Raw genomic sequence first — 4466 nt, 5'->3', positions numbered from 1 at the left:
TGGAAGTGACGTTATTGTAATTCTCTCTCTCTCTCTCTCTCTCTCTCTCTCTCTCTCTCTCTCTCTCTCTCTCTCTCTCCGAGATTGGAAGTAATTCTCACTCTCTCTTTCTCTCAAAAAAAAAAATTCTCTCTAATTCTCTCTCTCTCTCTCTCAAAAAAAAAAAAAAAAAAAAAAAAAAAAAAATAAATAAAAACTGGCACGTGCGACACGTTTTCAACCCCGAAACCATAAATACGCATTATAGAGTGACACGCTTCACAGCATTATAACCGTCTCCACGTTATGAGAGACACGGCGAGAGGATTTGGGAGGAAAATAATATTTGTCCACGTCGTCCGCATAGAAAGAGAGGAAAATGGACGGCAGACAACTGAGCTTTTTAACGTTCCCTGACAATAAAAGAAATACGCAGCAAAAGAGACGATAATCCTCGACGGGTAATGTTCGTGGTTTGGGTCTAACCATTCGAAAGGTTTGGGGCGTTCTATAACTCAAAACTTTAATTCTTGGTTCTGTTTTGTGATTTGTGGTGGTTCTGGTAAAACGGGACTGCATGGACGATGCGGGAAAAATAACGCTTTCCAATCGACATTTCGTCTCTTCCTTCTTTAGGGAAAATTCGTGAAAATAAATTGCCTGCGTTCTGTTTTGCCTTGATGTTGGAAATCTATGTTCTAAACCAGTGGTTCTTAACCTGGGGGCGTCAGCAATTTGCAAGGGGGGAGCGAGCCTACGGAAAAATAAAAATTCTCTAATTAAACAAGAGTCACTAAGAAGCAGTGTCAAGTATCTCACTAATTTATTCCCAAAGAATAAAAACTTCACATTTCATTTTCTCATTTTCATTGTATCCTTTCATTCTTCAGTTTTAATCTATATTGTTTATTAATAGCGAAAGCATAAATAATCATTGGTTTACTAATGAATACACACATATTAACTATGCATGCAAATTATTTGAAACACCCCTTCTCTTTCTCTTTCTATTTTATCTTCCTTTAAATCATAGAGGGAGTTTTACTCATAGACGCAAGGGGGTCGTGGAGGGAAGGACCAACTCTTAAAGGAGGCGTGGTAATAAAAAGGTTTAGAAGCAGTGTTCTAAACGATAGTGACAATTCAATCTGTTGAACTGTCTCGTTTAAAAACATCTGTTTTTTCTATCATATTTAAAGTAATTACGGAATGTCTGTCATCATCATCATCATCACCATCAATATCATTCAGGTTTATTTCCAGGGCTTTCTTAACGATTCGTCTGAGAAATATAACATTAATATTTTCAAACCTCGCAGGAAACAACTAATCCTTTTCAGTATTCAGGCAGACGACCTTCAGAGCAGAAAGTTGCTTATCATTAGCCTTTTAGAGGATGAATTTACCTCCCCCGTTGGCAAATTACTGCAAATTTCACCCTGCAACACCTTAACCGCTCTTTCTCACCTCCGGTCTGCCGCCACCCTTCCGTTATCACCCCCCCCCTCCCCCAAGTCCCTATAACATCTTCATTTTTTTTTATATTAGTTTGGTATATCATCGTCATCCCGTTTTCTATTGCTTGTAGCGGATTTTGTCTAACGCCGACCCTTCCTTCTAAACGAAGCACTGAAGCATGACGAAGATGGATCATTGCACTCTCTCTCTCTCTCTCTCTCTCTCTCTCTCTCTCTCTCTCTCTCACACACACACACACACACACACACACACACACACACACACACACACACACGTAACGCTAAAGGGCGAATGCACTTTTCTTCATTTTCTCAAGCATTTTGCATTCAGTCCGAACTTTACTCAGCATTCATGCCAAATATTGCAATTTTTTTTTCACCAGTCGTAGTTAATAACAGGTATTTCGCTCCTCTTCATACAAATTGCAGTCTCCCTCATACTAAATGCTAATAATTCTGGATTACGTTGCTCGAAAGTATAATCCATCCATGAGAGAGAGAGAGAGAGAGAGAGAGAGAGAGAGAGAGAGAGAGAGAGAGAGTGGAGAACACTGTTATCTTCTCAGAAGACAGTCAGGAGGTATTCTAGTTAACTCAAAGAGAAAGATTGAATGTCTAGATTTTGGATAAGTAAAAATCTTTCAGAAATCATTCAAAATAAACCTACAATGGTGTTTTGTAGATTTTTTGAGTGCACTGTTGAACTTGAACTCATAAATGGCAATTACTGTAATTCCGGATTGTTTTGTTAATAGTTTACTAAAAGATAAATAGAAATTATTTTACTTTACGTATCGGGAGTCTAACGTCATAGATTTTACATGAGGTTTTTATATCAAGGAACATCGTAATCTGAGAATGCACATTTGAGAAAAGCTATGCAATTTAACAGCGATTGAATCACCACTCATTGATGCAAAGATAAACAGCTGTGAATCCTTTGCTGAAGATAAAGTCTACTGAGCTGATGAGATTCCCATGGAAGGAAATGACAAGAAAGTGTGAGACAGAGAGATTAATTAGATAAAGTGTCACTAACCACACGGAAGTGACTACGAAGAGAAACGAATTCTGTTGGTCATATCACCGTAAGAAACAAACACCTGCCTCGGACACGTGTAGGTGCGGAAGAGAGAGAAATGACTGATCAGGTATGACAAAGATTTTCCTCTTGTGGATTAGAAATTAAGGTGTCCTCTTTCACCATTAACACTGTATCGTAACCCAGCTCATGTTGCTTTAGCTTCACTATCCGGACTCAAGGCTTATAACCTGTGGATTCTTCTGCCAGTGTTGTATTTCAAACGCCATCAATCAACCGGTGGAAATGTTGAATGATAACTTAGGTTGTATATCGCATCCAACTCAAAAGTCAGAATTGCCATCGTTGCTTTTAAAAGCTAGCGCAAAATAATGACCGAATCCCCAAACAGGAAAGACTCGTCGAGGTAATTTCCCAATCAGGTAAAATACCTCAGGTAATTTACAATATGTTGGTTATGATTTTTTTCTTGAAACTTTCTTCTAAAATACGCAGTCTCCACTTTTGTTTTACACAGATACCTTATTACCTATCATAATTTTAACATTAAAGACAACCCATCGGCAATTTCGTCATTGTATTTCGTCAAGATTCCATCGTTGAAGAGCCACGTAATAAATCCTTCAATAAGGCTTTATAAGATTATGAAGCATATATTTAAATGAGAATTTCGAAAACTCTCTCACTATTTATCTTCCAAAAAAAAAAAAAACCTCAATTATAAGCCTCTCTCCAAATCTTTTGTTATCATCTCCTGCCTTTGAGGTAACCAGCCTTTTTTGTTTCTCTCTCTCTCTCTCTCTCTCTCTCTCTCTCTCTCTCTCTCTCTCTCTCTCTCTCTTTGTGACTTCCCAAGGACTAGTTATCAACACAGAAGGAATAAAAGAGGACGTGGTGTCGAAGGTGTAGTGAAAGAAGAAGAAGAAGATGAAGAAGAGGTCAATGCAAGATGATAAAGATAAATAAAAAAAAGGAGAAGAAGAATAAAAAGAAGACGAAGAATAACAGCTTACCCTTCCCTTGAAGCCTTCAGAGTTGGAGGGAATAAAAAAAAAAAAAACTCCGCCATTTAATATTCTCGTACAGAGGAGCTTCTTCAGCCTACTTCTGCCGGAGGCTGTTGTCCAAGCTGAGGTGTAACCTGAAGGAAGTGATCCATCACCTCCTCCTTCTCCTCCTCTTCCTCCTCCTCCTCTTACGAGATGTAGTCCTCGAAGTTAATGAGTTATTTTAGGACACTTTCTTGGTGCTCGTGTGTGGGCGTCGCGGCTGTCAGCGTCATCGATGGAAACGTGAGATTTTAACAGTTTCCATCTTTTTTGCTTTTCTCTTTTCATTTATTATCTTTTTCTTTTGCCCCATCCATACTTATCTCTCTTTTGCATAGCTGTGTAAAAAGGAAGAAATCTCGGTTAGTTATTTCGCATTTCATTCGCTAGCATTTCTGTACGTTTTTTTTTTTTTTCGGAGGGGGCTGGGGTAGTTCTCCCAGAATATCAGTAATGGCTATTTGCCTCATCGTTATATATATGTGTGTGTGTGTGTATGTACTTACGTGTGGACGCATACATACGATGAAGGAAGTAACCATTACAGATATTCTAGGAGAACTATATATATATATATATATATACAATTTTTTTTTACTTTTATATATAAATATAAATAAGCTTATGATTTCTCCGGAGTTTATAAAGTTGCTAATACGTTTGTATGATTTTCATCGCTGTATCACAATGAGAAAATGAACATATACATTATAATATCAGCTATTTCATATGCCTCTACAAGACTTTTATGAAAGGATACCTGTTTTCCCTGACAAGGGACAATGTTTGTATAAGCACGAATCTGTTTATATAAGCAGATATATGTGAATACGCTTAAAGTATGTAATGAATATGGAAATATATTTAGTAACTTATACCTAGTTGTATTGAAGTATAGGAATCTATAACTAAAAAATA

The sequence above is a fragment of the Macrobrachium rosenbergii genome, chromosome 28, assembly GCF_040412425.1.
Source record: "Macrobrachium rosenbergii isolate ZJJX-2024 chromosome 28, ASM4041242v1, whole genome shotgun sequence".
NCBI classification, from domain to species: domain Eukaryota; kingdom Metazoa; phylum Arthropoda; class Malacostraca; order Decapoda; family Palaemonidae; genus Macrobrachium; species Macrobrachium rosenbergii.
Note: the sequence above shows the minus strand (reverse complement) of the source record.